Source organism: Leuciscus leuciscus (assembly GCF_965113295.1).
Source record: "Leuciscus leuciscus genome assembly, chromosome: 20".
Taxonomy (NCBI): Eukaryota; Metazoa; Chordata; class Actinopteri; order Cypriniformes; family Leuciscidae; genus Leuciscus; species Leuciscus leuciscus.
In genome coordinates, this window is record NC_138744.1 from 6,581,752 (window position 1) to 6,600,103 (window position 18,352).

Consider the following 18,352-nt stretch of genomic DNA (forward strand, 5'->3'; position numbering starts at 1 on the left):
GTGTTGTGTGTAACGCGTTACAAAGTAACGCGTTACAGTAACGTAACTACTTTTTTGGGTTAAAAGTAGTGTAACGCGTTACTACTAAAAATTTGGTAACGAAACGTAGTTCCTTTTTCAATTCGGCGCAACGTTACTTTTCCCATGGATATATTTGACAGCGACACTGCCTCAGCTGCGCGCTTGAGAGAAGAGAACTGTTGAGAACTGAAGAAAACGATTTAGTTTCATATTTATGTTTAAATTAAATAAATAAAAAAAAATTGCGCAATATATCGGGAGACAAATGGAGTGTGGAGACATGATTTTGACCACTTTATTAAGTTTGTTTTTGTAGAAAACCTGTATTTAAAGTGAATTTCGTTTTGTATTAATTGTATCTTAATTTTAATCAATGTTTTATCAACCAGTTGGCTGAATTAAATAAGAAGTAAATTAAAGAAAACTATTAAGTTTCATATTTATGTTTAAATAAAATAAATAAATAAATAATTTAATCTATGTTGATTATATGAAAAGTGAAAAGCGTGAGTAAGATCATAATTTTGTGCAATATATCGGGAGATAAATGGAGTGGGCAGACATGATTTAGACCACTTTATTAAGTTTGTTTTTGTAGAAAGACTTTCTTTAAAACGAATTTCGTTTTGTATTAATTGTATCTTAATTTTAATCAATGTTTTACCAACCAATTAATTGCCTGATTTTAATAAATAAGTAAATATGGCATGCAAAATAATCATGACGGCACCAGCGCGTGAACTGGAGCTCCTCTCCATACTGTAAATGAACCGAAACTCATAAGCTACTTGTCTCACAGACCTGAGAAATATATAGAAAGCTTGAATATGTGTACTTTTAAACAAACAAAAAATAATTTTCTCTCAAAATCTCTTTTTTTTCTCCTACTCCCTTGATAGAGTGAGTCGTATGTCTGAAAACTAAGCTTATGTCTTCTATATCATTTTGTCCTATGTTATCAAGACGCGATTCGCACCGGTGTTAGAGAGCAGGGAAGCTTTATTGGCTGTTGCCGAAATTTAAAGTTCGGTGGATAGGGGAAGCGGAGCGGAGAGAAGTGGCGCGAGCACACGGCTCATCGCGGAGTGTCGCACTGTACCCCATGATGCAGAGCCGGCTGAGAATAAAAGTTGCCGCACACAGCAGCGCCAATGAGAAGGACTTTTTTTCTTTTGAAATTGATACTATTTTTTATAATAAAGAGCACAAAATAATTACCTGTTAGCCTATGTCCTCCATTGTATAACTTTATGTCTACATATTTAGGAACAGATATTGGGTTCTGCCCAAAGTCAAGCAACATAAAAGTAACGTAAAAGTAACGAGGAACGTAAAAAGTTACTTTCCTAACGGGGTAACTAAGTAAAGTAACGGATTACTTTTTTAAAAAGTAACGAGTAACGAGCAAACACTACTTTTTAAAAGTAACTTCCCCAACACTGTTAATAAGGCAGATCAATAATATTGTTGAATATTAAATGTCCCCAACTAAGCAAGCCGAAAGCCAAGGCAACAGTGGCAAGGAACCAAAACTCCATCAGGTCATTGAATGGAGAAAAAAACCATGGGAGAACCCAGGCTCAGTCGGGGGCCAGTTCTCCTCTGGCCAACGAGCGAACAGTGTATGATTATGATCCAGGCAGCATTACAGGTCAGAAGTCAGATTGGTTGTGTCGATGAGGCCTTCACAGGGCTGATGAGGCTGGCACTTCAGGGATGTGTCATGGTTAGGGTCCAGGTGCAGATCCACCATCTGATCTGGATACAACCGGGATCCACCTCACTTCAGGAAACGGAGAGACTGGTTGACACTTCAGGACTGCATTGTCGTCGTGTCCAGGCGCTGGTCCTTCATCAGATCTGGATACGGCCTGGATCCGGTGAACTGCGGTAAACCTCGGTATAAACAGAGAGACTAATATTAGCGTAGACGCCATTCTTCTTATGATGTAACGAGTACATCAGGATTTATGGGAAGTGTTCCCGGTTCCGGCTGGCCTAATCTATGCAGCCTAATATAGAATTATAAAAGTCTATAATGTGTATGCTAGGTCAAAGAGATGTGTTTTTAATCTAGCTTTGAACTGACAGAGTGTGTCTGCTTCCCGGACAATGTTAGGAAGACTGTTCCAAAGTTTTGTTGCTAAATAGGAGAAGGATCTACCGCCAGCAGTCCATTTTGATATTCTAGGTATTATCAACTGGACGGAATTTTGAGATCGCAATAGACGTGAAGGACTATAATGCGTTAAGAGCTCGCTCAAGTACTGCAGAGCTAAACCATTTAGTGCTTTGTAAGTAATCAGCAATATTTTAAAATGTATACAATGTTTAATAGGGAGCCAGTGCAGAGTTGACAGAACCGGGCTAATAATAATACAGTTATTATTATCACAATAATTATCACAATACAATTATTCAAATTCTTAGTGTTAAGCATGATAATATGGTAGCATATCACACTGAAGTAGGCTGATTTAAAATGAACATTTATTTAAAATAAAAGTTCTTCTTTTGGCAGAATTACATTTCCTTAATAGGCTAATCAGAGGCTTTACTCCCTTCAAACATAAATGGTCAATGTTTCATTACATCACTGTTTGAAAACACTCAGAATAATTTTTTGTTCAGTTCATTGTTCATTTCAAATTCTTAAATTGAATCAATCTATTAAATTAAAATTATAAGACACTAGGCTGTTACCAATCAAATTAAATAATTTACACTGAAAAATTAAAACTGTATTAAATGAGACTTTGAGAGTGTAAATATTTAGCAAAGAGTATAGAAGTACCAAGAGGCGAAACTCCGTTGCAGTTTTGACAACAATCGCTAGATGGCGCTGCTGTCGCCATTTTGGACTGAACCAACGGCTTTACCGTTAGCACAACTACCGTATACAGCATTAACATTATGTCTGGAAATAATTGGAAACAAAGAAAACAGTGTTCTGCCATCGACTGCAACAACTACCAGTGTACAACCAATCAACTAGCATTTCATAGATTCCCCAAAGATCCAGAGAGGTAAAGTAGAAAAGGTTTTTATTAACGTTAAAGTGAGCTAACGTCAACGATAACGTGCTGTAAGGTTAATGTAAGCTATCCCATAACCGCAGTAACAGTTTGCTAACGTTATGTATTTGGTCGAAATTGAGTCAAGACTCGAAATGGGCTTTTTAAATCGCATTTTTTCAGAGATAGGCTATATGAACACCTAACCTGGCAAATGACCGCTTTATTAATTAATTGTTATCACTAAATTAACCCTTTAACTGTCGAGCCCTGATATGTTTTCCTTGATTGGTTTTCCCTGAAGAAAATTACGTTGTTGAAAACGAAAGTAAAAGAGTGACGCTCGTTCATTGCGTTTTACCGTGATGAGAGTTCCATGTCTTTATTAAGAAACTTCTTAAAAGGAAAGGAAAGGAAAGGAGAGGAACTTCCTGCACAGCTACTGTTCGGACCCTCTCGCTAACTGCTCCGCGCTTTGCTCTATCGCTTTTACATTTTATCTCTCCCATATTTTCATATTTTATTTCCTTTTATCACCTAATTTTAACTTCAGCAAATCAGCACAGTGCTCAAACGACAAAGTTTGGATTATTACAAAAACGCAGAATTCTTTTACCCGACCAGCTTACATTCCGGGGAAAGGAAAACACAACTGCCTACACTCATAAGGATAAGAGAGAAAATGCCTCTTCTGGTTCAAGAATCTACTTGCTGCACTAACTTCTTGAAACAAAGTTACGTACGGGACCACCAAACCAGACGGAACACACAACAGAGCTTCGTCATGGACACCCTCAGCATATAGCCGGTGAGTCCCATGAAACTAGTGCTCCTCGACAGGTAGAGAAACAAGCCGATCGACTTACAAATCGATGGCACAAACAGGGAGCGAGACCCAAAGGCACTCGAGACATCAGATTGTCACGAGCCTCATATATTGCTGCAGTAGCATCCTCTACCCCAGATACAACTCTGACAAGGATTGCAAACACTGGTCTCCTACCACCGCCTATACATCTTGAGAAACAGATTTCAAGTACTAATGAATGTAAATGAGGAATCCCCAAACGTGATGAATGTGATCGAACACAGACTGAATCAGCCAGTAGCTAACACTGATGCTAACTGGCGCTCAAGGTCGAGCAGACAGCGACACTCAGCTCAGAGCGCAGCCGAGCCCAGGACTCTGATAGTGGGGGACTCCATAATCAGAAACATTAGCGGCAGGGATACAACTACGTGCGGCCTTCCACAAGCAACAACTTCTGATATAAACAGGGAACTTCAGAACATTCTGATGAAACATAAGACTGCAAATCGACTCATCATTCATGTGGGGAAGAATGATATTCATAAAGAGCAGTCAGAACTCCTTAAGAAGGATTTCAATGAACTTTTTGAAACACTTAAAAGACTGAAAGTTCAAACATTCATCAGTGGACCACTCCCAGCAAGAGGAACAAACAGGTTTTCACGGTTGCTTGGGCTTAATACTAGGGATGTCCCGATACCACTTTTTCACTTCCGATACGATACCGATGCCGCAGCTTTGGCTATTTGCCGATACCGATATCAATCCGATATTTTTATTTTATTCTTGAACTAATACTACTAATAATAAAATATATGGAAGCACTTTGCTCAATTAGCCACATAAAAACATCTCACTCAAATGGAGAACAAATACTTCTCCAGTATATAGTCCACAACAACAGTTGATAATGAAAGACTGCCACACTTTATTCAAAAGACCTTGAGATATGTTTGGTAACCTGAATGAATTTAAAATTAATTTGCTATATTTTAGATCAATATATTTGTTTCCTTAAAATTTTTATTAACTTTAACTTTATTCTAATCTGAATTATAAATCATTTATTTCTGTATAAAATAATACTACTTTTAAAAACACATTTGATTTTCTTTTTTAATCAATGTAGAATGTGTAAATTAAAAACAAACAGATTAGTGCTCTGTTTTAGGACAAGAAATGAAAACCAATGCAATATGATGAATGTCCAAAAGATGAGATCATTTTTGCTTTTAAACAGCGTGTGTGTGTGTCTGTGTGTGTGTGTGTGTGATTTTGGTTGGGTGACAGTTACAGTTTGACAAGAGTTTACAGTTTGACAAAAGCACAATGTTGTGTTTTACACAAATATAAGTAGGCTAAACACTTTTTGCAGTTTTAATGATGTCCTGTATGAAAATGACGGAGTATGTTTTTATGTTTCCACTGTTCGATGGCGCTCGTGCCTCTCTCTCTCTGACACACACACACACACACACACACACACACACACACACACATTCCAGCATTGCAATCTTGACATCGCAGCCTGTTCATTTTGCTGCATTCACACCAAACGCGAATAGAGCGTCAAATTCGCGTCTAGTTCGATGATTGATCAGTTTGAATCCATTCGCGCGTCCAAAGTGAATAGGACAGGAGTTCAGAGCTAAGGCGGGGCTACAGATTAGGTGTCCGTCCCTAAAGAACCCGCATATGTCTATGCGCGTATCTAACAGTATCGTTAGTTCCGTATTACATTAAATAATGTGCACGCGAATTTTATTTATTTTTATACCGTGTATTCTCTGTGTAAATCCATGCACCGAACGTACGTTCAGTACGAATACATGTACCGTTCCACCCCTAATAGGTATCGTATCGTATCATTTTTTTCCTCCCCTCCGATATCCGATCTAGCGTTTTGGGCCAGTATCGGCACGATACCGATGCCGTGGATCGGATCGGGACATCCCTAGTAACTACTTCCTCAGGCGGTCTGATCTGTCTGACCCCAGCGCAACTCAAGGATGTGCTGATCACATTTCTGATATTATTGATTTTCTCAGAGAAGAAAGAAGCAAACTCACTGCACTTGTTGTCTGAGAGCATTTCACTGGGAATCTGGCTTGGGGGGTTTGTCAGTCTCTCTACAGTAGCAAAAAGAGTGCTTGTGTTGTTTAAATTGCTGTTTATAATATTTGAGAAGAAAGTCTGTCTAGCTTTGCCTAGTTCCATATTGAAAGCATGCAGGCCGTCTTTGTAGATGTTATAATGGACTACAAGTTTTGTCTTCCGCCACATGCGCTCTGCTTTTCTGCATTGTCTTTTCATAATTTGCACTGCTGTTGAGTTTCTCCAAGGTGCTTTTTGTCTGCCACTCTTCTTCCTGACTTTAACAGGAGCAATATCATCAATTACATTTTTAACTTTTGTGTTAAAAGAATCAAGGAGAAAATCAACAGAGTCTGCAGATATGCTTGGTGTTAAGGATATAGCCTTCATAAATAGTGCACTAGTGTTCTCATTTAAGCATCTCTTCTTGACAGACACAGATCTAGCTTCAGTGGCAGGAGAGATCAATATATCAAAGAAAATACAGAAATGATCTGTTTTCAGGGAGTTTGGAAAACTCCCAGAGAGAAGTGAGGCATTTACCACTTCTAGAAGCATCACAAAAAGAAGTGCTTTTTGTCTGCCACTCTTCTTCCTGACTTTAACAGGAGCAATATCATCAATTACACTTTTAACTTTTGAGTTAAAAGAATCAAGGAGAAAATCAACAGAGTCTGCAGATATGCTTGGTGTTAAGCTTGGTATGTTTAACACACTTTTGCCTTCATAAATAGTACACTAGTGTTCTCATTTAAGCATCTCTTCTTGACAGACACAGATCTAGCTTCAGTGGCAGGTAGGGGTATAACGATATTCAAACCGAACCGAAAAACGAAGTCGTCCTTGGGTGCTGAATCTTGGAGCAGTTCTAATGTGTCTGTCTGTGGTGAGCTCTGTGGGCAGGGCTCAGCTGAGATTGTGTCCGTGAGCAGAGGTTGTTGTGGCGGAGTGTCCTTGTGTGATATGTCAACCGCATGTCCATTTTGCTGCTGAAGTGAAGTCCCGTGGTCATTCATACTGTGTCCAGGTGTGTGTGTGCCGTTCAGATTGGCACACACTGCAGAAGGATGATTGAGGGAGAAGTAGATATTGTCCTTTAACACTCTTGAACCAAGTTTGTTTGGGTGATGGCCATCCCGGTGAAACAGTTGTCTCTGACTTCAGAAAAGATTGAAGTTGTCAATGAAGTTCACTCCTTTTATATTGCAGGTTTTTTGCTGCCATGTATTAAGTAGGGATGTCCCGATCCGATCCACGGCATCGGTATCGTGCCGATACTGGCCCAAAACGCTAGATCGGATATCGGAGGGGAGAAAAAAAATTATCCGATACCTATTAGGGCTGCATGGATTTACACATAGAATACACGGTATAAAAATAAATAAAACTCGCGTATAGACATATGCGGGTTCTTTAGGGACACCTAATCTGTAGCCCTGCCTTAGCTCTGAACGCGCGAATGGATTCAAACTGTTCAATCATCAAACTAGACGCGAATTTGACGCTCTATTCGCGTTTGGTGTGAATGCAGCAAAATGAACAGGCTGCGATGTCAAGATTGCAATGCTGGAATGTGTGTGTATGTGTGTGTGTGTCAGAGAGAGAGAGGCACGGGCGCCATCGAACAGTGGAAACATAAAAACATACTCCGTCATTTTCATACAGGACATCATTAAAACTGCAAAAAGTGTTTAGCCTACTTATATTTGTGTAAAACACAACATTGTGCTTTTGTCAAACTGTATGAAAATGACGGAGTATGTTTTTATGTTTCCACTGTTCGATGGCGCCCGTGCCTCTCTCTCTCTGACACACACACACACATTCCAGCATTGCAATCTTGACATCGCAGCCTGTTCATTTTGCTGCATTCACACCAAACGCGAATAGAGCGTCAAATTCACGTCTAGTTTGATGATTGAACAGTTTGAATCCATTCGCGCGTCCAAAGCGAATAGGACGCGCCATGCGCGTATAATGATAAAGCGAGCATTTGAAGCGATATAGATGCGCGTTCAGAGCTAAGGCAGGGCTACAGATTAGGTGTCCCTAAAGAACCCGCATATGTCTATACGCGAGTTTTATTTATTTTTATACCGTGTATTCTATGTGTAAATCCATGCACCACTAATAGGTATCGGATAATTTTTTTTCTCCCCTCCGATATCCGATCTAGCGTTTTGGGCCAGTATCGGCACGATACCGATGCCGTGGATCGGATCGGGACATCCCTACTTAATACATGGCTGCAAAAAACCTGCAATATAAAAGGAGTGAACTTCATTGACAACTTCAATCTTTTCTGGAGTCAGAGACAACTGTTTCACCGGGATGGCCATCACCCAAACAAACTTGGTTCAAGAGTGTTAAAGGACAATATCTACTTCTCCCTCAATCATCCTTCTGCAGTGTGTGCCAATCTGAACGGCACACACACACCTGGACACAGTATGAATGACCACGGGACTTCACTTCAGCAGCAAAATGGACATGCGGTTGACATATCACACAAGGACACTCCGCCACAACAACCTCTGCTCACGGACACAATCTCAGCTGAGCCCTGCCCACAGAGCTCACCACAGACAGACACATTAGAACTGCTCCAAGATTCAGCACCCAAGGACGACTTCGTTTTTCGGTTCGGTTTGAATATCGTTATACCCCTACATGCCACTGAAGCTAGATCTGTGTCTGTCAAGAAGAGATGCTTAAATGAGAACACTAGTGTACTATTTATGAAGGCAAAAGTGTGTTAAACATACCAAGCTTAACACCAAGCATATCTGCAGACTCTGTTGATTTTCTCCTTGATTCTTTTAACTCAAAAGTTAAAAGTGTAATTGATGATATTGCTCCTGTTAAAGTCAGGAAGAAGAGTGGCAGACAAAAAGCACTTCTTTTTGTGATGCTTCTAGAAGTGGTAAATGCCTCACTTCTCTCTGGGAGTTTTCCAAACTCCCTGAAAACAGATCATTTCTGTATTTTCTTTGATATATTGATCTCTCCTGCCACTGAAGCTAGATCTGTGTCTGTCAAGAAGAGATGCTTAAATGAGAACACTAGTGCACTATTTATGAAGGCTATATCCTTAACACCAAGCATATCTGCAGACTTGATTTTGTTGATTTTCTCCTTGATTCTTTTAACACAAAAGTTAAAAATGTAATTGATGATATTGCTCCTGTTAAAGTCAGGAAGAAGAGTGGCAGACAAAAAGCACCTTGGAGAAACTCAACAGCAGTGCAAATTATGAAAAGACAATGCAGAAAAGCAGAGCGCATGTGGCGGAAGACAAAACTTGTAGTCCATTATAACATCTACAAAGACAGCCTGCATGCTTTCAATATGGAACTAGGCAAAGCTAGACAGACTTTCTTCTCAAATATTATAAACAGCAATTTAAACAACACAAGCACTCTTTTTGCTACTGTAGAGAGACTGACAAACCCCCCAAGCCAGATTCCCAGTGAAATGCTCTCAGACAACAAGTGCAGTGAGTTTGCTTCTTTCTTCTCTGAGAAAATCAATAATATCAGAAAGGTGATCAGCACATCCTTGAGTTGCGCTGGGGTCAGACAGATCAGACCGCCTGAGGAAGTAGTTACTAGGGATGTCCCGATCCGATCCACGGCATCGGTATCGTGCCGATACTGGCCCAAAACGCTAGATCGGATATCGGAGGGGAGAAAAAAAATGATACGATACGATACCTATTAGGGGTGGAACGGTACATGTATTCGTACTGAACGTACGTTCGGTGCATGGATTTACACAGAGAATACACGGTATAAAAATAAATAAAACTCGCGTGCACATTATTTAATGTAATACGGAACTAACGATACTGTTAGATACGCGCATAGACATATGCGGGTTCTTTAGGGACGGACACCTAATCTGTAGCCCCGCCTTAGCTCTGAACGCGCGTCTATATCGCTTCAAATGCTCGCTTTATCATTATACGCGCACGGCGCGTCCTATTCACTTTGGACGCGCGAATGGATTCAAACTGTTCAATCATCGAACTAGACGCGGATTTGACGCTCTTTTCGCGTTTGGTGTGAATGCAGCAAAATGAACAGGCTGCGATGTCAAGATTGCAATGCTGGAATGTGTGTGTGTGTGTGTGTGTGTGTGTGTGTGTGTCAGAGAGAGAGAGGCACGGGCGCCATCGAACAGTGGAAACATAAAAACATACTCCGTCATTTTCATACAGGACATCATTAAAACTGCAAAAAGGGTTTAGCCTACTTATATTTGTGTAAAACACAACATTGTGCTTTTGTCAAACTATAAACTCTTGTCAAACTGTAACTGTCACCCAACCAAAATCACACACACACACACACACACACACACACACACACACACACACAGACACACACACGCTGTTTAAAAGCAAAAATGATCTCATCTTTTGGACATTCATCATATTGCATTGGTTTTCATTTCTTGTCCTAAAACAGAGCACTAATCTGTTTATTTTTAATTTACACATTCTACATTGATTAAAAAAGAAAATCAAATGTGTTTTTAAAAGTAGTATTATTTTATACAGAAATAAATGATTTATAATTCAGATTAGAATAAAGTTAAAGTTAATTAAAATTTTAAGGAAACAAATATATTGATCTAAAATATAGCAAATTAATTTTAAATTCATTCAGGTTATCAAACATATCTCAAGGTCTTTTGAATAAAGTGTGGCAGTCTTTCATTATCAACTGTTGTTGTGGACTATATACTGGAGAAGTATTTGTTCTCCATTTGAGTGAGATGTTTTTATGTGGCTAATTGAGCAAAGTGCTTCCATATATTTTATTATTAGGAGTATTAGGCAAGGCAAGTTTATTTATATAGCACATTTCATACACAATGGCAATTCAAAGTGCTTTACATAGAAGAAATTAAAATAATAAAAAGAAATAAGAATAATTAAAACAGTTTAGAAAAATAAAATGAAATACAGTACAGTACAGTCGGACGAACAGCGGCACAGTGCTCATTCAGTAAATGCATAGCTAAACAAAAGTGTTTTGAGTCTGGATTTGAATGTGACCACTGTAGGAGCACATCTGATCTCTTCTGAAAGCTGGTTCCAGCTGCGGCTGGCATAATAGCTAAAAGCAGACTCACCATGTTTAGAGTGAACCCTTGGTATTTCTAGCTGATATGATCCTAATGATCTGAGTGATCTGTTGGGTTTATATTCAGTGAGCATATCTGCAATGTATTGAGGTCCTAGGCCATTGAATGATTTATATACCAGTAATAATACTTTGAAATCAATTCTAAATCTAACTGGGAGCCAGTGTAAAGACCTGAGGACTGGTGTGATATGTTCATATTTTCTGGTTCTGCTCAGAATCCTGGCAGCAGCGTTCTGTATGAGCTGCAACTGTCTTATGGTCTTTTTGGGAAGGCCAGTGAGGAGTCCATTACAATAATCCACCCTGCTGGTGATGAAAGCATGCACAAGTTTCTCTAAGTCTTGTCTGGAAACAAAGCATCTAATTCTTGCAATATTTTTTAGATGATAGTATGCTGATTTAGTTATTGCTTTGACATGACTACTGAAACTAAGGTCTGACTCTAGTGTCACACCAAGATTCCTGACTTGATTTTTAGTTGTTTGACCCCTAGAGTGAAGGTATGCGTTCACCTTGAGAACTTCATCTTTGTTTCCAAACGCAATGACTTCAGTTTTATCTTTGTTTAACTGAAGAAAGTTTTGGCACATCCAACTGTTGACTTCATCAATGCATTGGCACAGGGAGTCAATTGGGCTGTAATCGTTAGGCGATAGGGCTAAGTAGATCTGTGTGTCGTCTGCATAGCTGTGGTAAGAGATTTGGTTCTTTCTCATTATTTGGCTCATTGGGAGCATATACAGGTTGAACAGGAGTGGCGCAAGAATTGAGCCTTGAGGGACTCCGCATGTCATGGATGTCCACTCAGACTTATGGTCTCCTATACTCACATAATAACCTCTTCCATCTAAGTATGACCTGAACCATTTTAGGACTATCCCAGAAAGCCCCACCCAGTTTTCCAGCCTGTCAAGAAGTATGTTATGATCGACAGTGTCAAATGCAGCACTGAGGTCGAGTAGTACCAGCACTGATAATTTGCCTGAATCAGTATTTAAGCGAATATCGTTTATTATCTTTATGAGCACAGCGCTGTCTCTGTGCTGTGATGCGGTCGGAAACCAGATTGAAAATTGTCAAAGTATCCATTCGAGCTTAAGAATTTGTTCAGCTGATTGAAGATAACTTTTTCTATGATCTTGCCTATGAAAGGAAGATTTGAGATCGGTCTATAGTTGCTTAATATGGTCTTATCCAGATTGTGGGGCTTGAAAACTGCAGTTTTCAGGGAGTTTGGAAAACTCCCAGAGAGAAGTGAGGCATTTACCACTTCTAGAAGACCTGCTTCTAAACTGTTTAACACACTTTTGAAAAAAGATGTGGGAAGTGTGTCAAGAGCGCATGTTGATGTTTTAAGGTGCTGTACGGTTTCTACCAAAATTTTGCCATCAATTTTATTGAAATCAGACAAAGTTACTACTTTTTCAGGTGGTCTAATCTGTCTGACCCCAGCGCAACTCAATGATGTGCTGATCACCTGTCTGATATTATTGATTTTGTCAGAGAAGAAAGAAGCAAACTCACTGCACTTGCTGTTTGAGAGCATTTCACTGGGAATCTGGCTTGGGGGGTTTGTCAGTCTCTCTACAGTAGCAAAAAGAGTGCGTGTGTTGTTTAAATTGCAGTTTATAATATTTGAGAAGAAAGTCTGTCTAGCTTTGCCTAGTTCCATATTGAAAGCATGCAGGCTGTCTTTGTAGATGTTATAATATAATGGACTACAAGTTTTGTCTTCCGCCACATGCGCTCTGCTTTTCTGCATTGTCTTTTCATATTTTGCACTGCTGTTGAGTTTCTCCAAGGTGCTTTTTGTCTGCCACTCTTATTCCTGACTTTCACAGGAGCAATATCATCAATTGCACTTTTAACTTTTGAGTTAAAAGAATCAAGGAGAAAATCAACAGGGTCGGAAACCAGATTGAAAACCAGTTCAAGAATAAATAAAACCAGTTCAAGAATAAAATAAAATATCGGATTGATATCGGTATCGGCAAATAGCCAAAGCTGATATCGTATCGGAAGTGAAAAAGTGGTATTGGGACATCCCTAGTAGTTACTATGTCTGATTTCAAAGAAATTGATGGCAAAATTTTGGAAGAAACCGTACAGCACCTTAAAACATCAACATGCGCCCTTGACACACTTCCCACATCTTTTTTCAAAAGTGTGTTTACAGTTTAGAAGCAGATCTTTTAGAAGTGGTAAGTGCCTCACTTCTCTCTGGGAGTTGTTCCAAACTCCCTGAAAACTACAGTTGTCAAGCCCCTCCTGAAAAAGAGCAATCTGGATAAGACCATATTAAGCAACTATAGACCGATCTCAAATCCTTCCTTTAATAGGCAAGATCATAGAAAAAGTTATCTTCAATCAGCTGAACAAATTCTTAAGCTCGAATGGATACTTTGACAATTTTCAATCTATATATCGCTTAATCGATATTCGCTTAAATACTGATTCAGGAAAATTATCAGTGCTGGTACTACTCGACCTCAGTGCTGCATTTGACACTGTCGATCATAAAATACTCTTGACAGGCTGGAAACTGGGTGGGCCTTTCTGGGGATAGTCCTAAAATGGTTCAGGTCATACTTAGATGGGAGAGGTTATTATGTGAGTATAGGGAGACCATAAGTCTGAGTGGACATCCATGACATGCGGAGTCCCTCAAGGCTCAATTCTTGCGCCACTCTTGTTCAACCTGTATATGCTCCCAATGAGCCAAATAATGAGAAATAACCAAATTGCTTACCACAGCTATGCCGACGACACACAGATCTACTTAGCCCTTTCGCCCTAACGATTACAGCCCAATTGACTCCCTGTGCCAATGCATTGACGAAGTCAACAGTTGGATGTGTCAAAACTTTCTTCAATTAAACAAAGACAAAACTGAAGTCATTGCGTTTGGAAACAAAGATGAAGTTCTCAAGGTGAACGCATACCTTCACTCTAGGGTCAAACAACTAAAAATCAAGTCAGGAATCTTGGTGTGACACTAGAGTCAGACCTTAGTTTCAGTAGTCATGTCAAAGCAATAACTAAATCAGCATACTATCATCTAAAAAATATTGCAAGAATTAGATGCTTTGTTTCCAGACAAGACTTAGAGAAACTTACATGCTTTCATCACCAGCAGGGTGGATTATTGTAATGGACTCCTCACTGGCCTTCCCAAAAAGACCATAAGACAGTTGCAGCTCATACAGAACGCTGCCGCCAGGATTCTGAGCAGAACCAGAAAATATGAACATATCACACCAGTTCTCAGGTCTTTACACTGGCTCCCAGTTAGATTTAGGATTGATTTTAAAGTATTATTACTGGTATATAAGTCATTCAATGGCCTAGGACCTCAATACATTGCAGATATGCTCACTGAATATAAACCCAACAGATCACTCAGATCATTAGGATCATATCAGCTAGAAATACCAAGGGTTCACTCTAAACATGGCGAGTCTGCTTTTAGCTATTATGCCAGCCGCAGCTGGAACCAGCTTCCAGAAGAGATCAGATGTGCTCCTACAGTGGTCACATTCAAATCCAGACTCAAAACACATCTGTTTAGCTATGCATTTACTGAATGAGCACTGTGCCGCTGTTCGTCCGACTGTTTGTACTGTACTGTATTTTATTTTATTTTTCTAAACTGTTTTAATTATTCTTATTCTTTTAATTATTTTAATTTCTCCTATGTAAAGCACTTTGAATTGCCATTGTGTATGAAATGTGCTATATAAATAAACTTGCCTTGCCTTGCCTTGCCTAATGTAATCGTTTGGTTTTAGCCACGTTTCTGTCAAACACAGCACATCTAGATTATAGTCTGTAATCATATCATTAACAATAAGTGCTTTTGAAGTAAGGGATCGAATATTCAGCAACCCGAGCTTTATCATTTGTTCATCAGTATTATATCTGTTTTTTATTTGATGAACATCAATTAAATTTTTACCCTTGAATGGGTTTAGGAGTTTTTTGTATGTCCTAATTTGGGGAACAGACACAGTCTCTATATGATGATATCTAGGTGAAAGAGGCTCTTTGTGATGGGATTTATCTGACCTTGGTGACGTGAGACAGCTAGCAGACGGTCGGTTTAGCCAGTCTGTCTGCTTCCTGACCTGAGGCCCAGATTGTCAAGTTTGAGCTCTAAGACTATGTGCCATATTACTAGAGAGAAGAGCAGCACCATCCCAGGAGGGATGAATACCATCTCTTTTCAACAGGTCAGGTCTTATGGAAGTAAAATAATGTCAAATGTTTTTGAAATAAAAAGCCTGTTGAATTGCACTAATTGAAAAAAAATAGGCATTGCATTAACCATGCTTGCATTTTAATGCATTGTATTTTTAGTGCTTACATTTTTATGGGCTGAAATTCAACATGGTTGAATATTTAAGCTGTGAATATTTCAATTAAAAACATTTCAAACACCTTTTCATTATAAAAAATTCAATAATCCATATTCACCTTTCATATTTCACTTCCAAAATATTCAAACTGTTTAAAAATACAACCAATAATATTCAACAGGCAATTTTCGGTCCATTTTATTTCGCTTTGCAAATTCGCTTCCACAAATTCAGTGGTTCAAATTCGACAGTAAATTCAACATTGACGTCCAGGAACTGCAGGAAAAGCAGTAGATTGCCGAGCATACTCTCCATCTGCTGTTAGTCTACCTCACCAGCAGATGGTGCAAAAGCGCGTGTTGAAGACCAGCAACAGTTAGAACAAGTCATTCATTCATAAAACTCATTTACAGCAATGTAAGTGTATTTGTGATTATTATGACGGCTGTTTTATGTTAAATTCAGTGCCTTCACGGTTACTTTTCCTGTGTAGCCTACATGCCTCTTTCTCTACCGTGAATGAGATTATAATGTTATTCCCCGATGCGGATATACAGATCCAATGTTACATTTTTGAGGTTGACATATATTTCTCTTGGTTGTTTAGTTGCCTTAACTTTATACTGTGGCGATGTGCTGCATGCAGGCTATTAGGGTTTCCCTCAATACTTAAGGATTCCCCTGCAGGACATATACAACCATGTACGCTTAACGTAGCTTAATGGACTACAGTGATATAAAAGACCAAACTCGCAGGCAAGCAGATGGACTCAGAATAACGCGCAAAGCTTAAAGCCTTGTTAATACTCGACGCGTCCACACGAGCGCGAAGGTGCGCGCGGCAAAAATGACGTCATTGCGGTGTGGGCGGTCGTGCGCTTTGGGTTCGCAAGACCCAATTTCGCCTGGCGGTGTGCGCGACATTTTTTGTAACAACGCGCGCGGCGCCGCATCCGAAGATGAACGACTTAAGCCTTGTTTATACTTTCGCCTGGCTCCGCAGCGCAAGTCTCCGCAGACTGCGCGCGCACCTCCCCAAACGGACGAGGCGTTTATACTTGACGCGCTCGCCGTTGTACTATTCTTTGAAACGATAGGGGGCGACTCAAGTGATTATCCTCTAAACCATCAGGAATCAGCGGTTAGAAGAAGAAGCTATACACACGTGACAATGTTTATTTTAGTACACGGCCACCAATACCACAATACAAAAAGAATCGTGTAAAACCCAGTAAACCCTGAGATTATTACTAGTGACAATAAAACAAAATATATATATATTATTTACAATATAAATAAATTAACAATCTCTTATATTTTCTAATTTCACTAAACATTTCATTAAGTTTCGTGAACATTTTTATTAAACATGGACCTTTATGTTCATTAAAAACACTTTTTATGCTATTGTATGCTCATTTGTTAAATGTAAGCAACTCATTTAGACGTGCAAACTGGGTGCCGTGTGGTGAGAAGTTCGAGCTCGGCCAGATTCGGCTCGAAGTCGTTCATCTTCGGATGCGGCGCCGCGCGCGTTGTTACAAAAAATGTCGCGCACACCGCCAGGCGAAATTGGGTCTTGCGAACCCAACGCGCACGACCGCCCACACCGCAATGACGTCATTTTTGCCGCGCGCAACTTCGCGCTCGTGTGGACGCGTCGAGTATAAACAAGGCTTTAGAGCCGAATCTGGCCGAGCTCGAACTTCTGACCACACCGGCACCCAGTTTGCACGTCTAAATGAGTTGCTTACATTTAACAAATGAGCATACAATAGCATAAAAAGTGTTTTTAATTAACATAAAGGTCCATGTTTAATAAAAATGTTCACGAAACTTAATGAAATGTTTAGTGAAATTAGAAAATATAAGAGATTGTTAATTTATTTATATTGTATACACATTCTCATATCCATATATTTTGTTTTATTGTCACTAGTAATAATCTCAGGGTTTACTGGGTTTTAACGATTCTTTTTGTAGTGTGGTATTGGTGGCCGTGTACTAAAATAAACATTGTCACGTGTGTATAGCTTCTTCTTCTACCCGCTGATTCCTGATGGTTTAGAGGAAAATTACTTGAGTCGCCCCCTATCGTTTCAAAGAATAGTACAACGGCGAGCGCGTCAAGTATAAACGCCTCGTCCGTTTGGGGAGGTGCGCGCGCAGTCTGCGGAGACTCGCGCTGCGGAGCCAGGCGAAAGTATAAACAAGGCTTAATGCTGAGCGTTTCCCAGTGATAGATTGGCATACAGATGGCTTGATGTTGGACATTCGCACATTTAGGGACCGTCTCTAAAGTGTATACGACTTTGGTATACACGTTTCTAACTCCGATAGCATTTGAATAGAACGACTTACAGTCATAAAACCAACTGTAAAGTGTTCATTTAGTGTCAGGCATAATGCGCACCCTTTGGATTTTTGATAATTATTCAAATAAATTTAAGTTTGCTATTGAAGTTAGAAACGTGTATCCCAATGTTGTATGCAACTTTAGAGACGGTCCCTAAATGTGCTAATGTCCAATATCAAGCCAATTTTACATTTAGTTATTTAGCAGACGCTTTTATCCAAAGCGATTTACAGTTAAACTAACAATAGGAGGACAATATGCAAGTGCTGTGACTAATGCAATACACGTATGCATACTATATATATGTATGTGTTGATTTTATGCCAGTATATCACGAAACGCTCAGCATGAAACTTTGCGCGTTAAGTTCATATTCTGAGTCCATCTTCTTGCCTGTAGCCTATATAATAGCCTACAGCCTACTTCCCTAATAAGGTGCAAGATTGGTCTTTCATATCACTATCAACGGAAGGGAAATCCTTGAGTATGAGGTATTGAGGGAAACCGATTATAATCCTGTTCATGGTAGAGAAAGCTGATGACATGTA

At 39.5% G+C, this 18,352-nt stretch overlaps 2 protein-coding genes across 3 annotated transcripts in view; one reads left to right on the top strand and one right to left on the bottom strand.

The window, feature by feature from the left end:
* Nucleotides 1-18,352, top strand: part of caspa (caspase a) — a 75,968-nt gene that overhangs the window by 37,682 nt on the left and 19,934 nt on the right. The window lies entirely within an intron of this gene.
* Nucleotides 1-18,352, bottom strand: part of LOC309483249 (uncharacterized protein) — a 33,748-nt gene that overhangs the window by 12,238 nt on the left and 3,158 nt on the right. The gene's annotated exons all lie outside the window — the stretch shown is intronic.